This window comes from Apium graveolens, chromosome 3 (assembly GCF_009905375.1).
Source record: "Apium graveolens cultivar Ventura chromosome 3, ASM990537v1, whole genome shotgun sequence".
In the NCBI taxonomy this organism is placed as follows: Eukaryota; Viridiplantae; Streptophyta; class Magnoliopsida; order Apiales; family Apiaceae; genus Apium; species Apium graveolens.
The window spans coordinates 122,308,069-122,309,649 of record NC_133649.1 but is presented as its reverse complement, the minus strand read 5'-3'; the positions used below and the strand labels follow the sequence as shown (position 1 = coordinate 122,309,649).

The window sequence follows — 1,581 nt, the reverse complement described above, 5'->3', positions numbered from 1 at the left end:
CTAAACCATAGCTATTTGATTAACTCCATACGTAGCCAGAGAATCAACCTTCATTGATAGCGCTTGGAGCTGGGCTGTCAATAGCGGTGGCTGCATCAACTTCCAGAATACCTGCTACCTTTCCTGACGTCATCCTCTGAGTTGGGTTTTGATGCTCATTTGCAGCCATCGTCTCTATAAGATTATACGCCTCAGTATAGCTTTTAGCCCATAAGGCGCCTCCAGCTGCTGCATCGAGCATGGGCCTGAGATTGGGCCCCCCAAACCATTATAGAAACCAGTTATCACCATCCAATCCTGGCATTCCATGATGTGGACATTTTCTCAACATTTCCTTGTAGCGTTCCCAAGCCTCGCACATAGATTCTGTAGGTTGCTACGCAAACTGAGTAAGAGCACTCCTCATAGCAGCAGTCTTTGCCATCGGATAAAACTTCACCAGAAACTTTTGCGCAAGATCTTGCCACAGTAGTGATGGACCCAGCTGGTTCAGAATGTAACCAGTCTTTAGCCTTGTCCCTTAGTGAGAATGGGAAAAGCCTCAACTTGATAGCCTCATCAGTCACGCCATTATACTTAAAAGTGCTGCAGATCTCGACAAAATTCCTTATGTGCATGTTGGGGTCTTCAGTTGCCGCTCCTCCAAAAGAAACAGAATTCTGCACCATCTGAATAGTGCCCGGCTTGATTTCAAAGGTGTTAGCTTGAATAGCCGGATGAAGGATGCTTGACTGAATGTCATCAATTTTAGGCCGAGAAAAATCCATGAGAGCTGGGATCAGGCTTGAATAATACGATCTCCCATGTTTACTGGTTCTTTCTGCTCAGTTCCTGAATCCGAATCCTCAAAATCTAACTTCTCCGGAATATCAAGAACTTCGTCTGTCTCCTCAGCTGTATCTAAAGTCCTCTTTGCGAGCACGAGAACGAGTTTGCATAAACGCTTGCTAAAGTACCTGAAACACAACCGAAAAAAAATAAGTAACTACTACGTCCTAATCACTGAGTCCTAATGACCAATGATGGTAAGTATATAAACTAAATAAAATACGCCGAGTCCCCGGCAGCGGCGCCAAAAACTTGTTAGGGCGAAAACACGCGCTAATATTCACGCAAGTATACGCGTTCGCAAGTAATATAGAATACTTTCTAGTTCGTTCCCTCAGAGACTCAGACTAAATTATTAGTCTAATTAAACTCACTCACCAATGTATGATTACTTCTCAATGTTAAGATAATAACACTTAAAACTGTTGATTAAATATTAACTATAATTAACTACTTAATTAACCACTTAACTAACACTTCAATTTATCAATAATAAACACTCATGAGATCACAACTTCATTATTACTTCCTTCTATAGCCATTGTTATTACCTTTAGCATGTGACAGTGATGATATTAATCGAATAACACGAAACTGATAAAAGCCAACTTTCATTGTACTAATACCATTCTACCAAGCATCCACAATTAAGATAGAAGTCGAATAGTCATCAATTATGTTGAGTTCCCTATATGTCTACAGAAATTGACAACACAACGATTTAAGCACAAGTTATTCTTTTTGATTATATAG

General features: G+C 40.4%; 1 non-coding gene across 1 annotated transcript; it reads left to right on the top strand.

The window, feature by feature from the left end:
* The first annotated feature begins 302 nt into the window (after positions 1–302).
* On the top strand, positions 303–409 carry LOC141715935 (small nucleolar RNA R71). The gene has a single exon (XR_012572675.1). It is a non-coding gene; the product is annotated as a small nucleolar RNA R71 (small nucleolar RNA).
* The last annotated feature ends 1,172 nt before the right edge of the window (positions 410–1,581 follow it).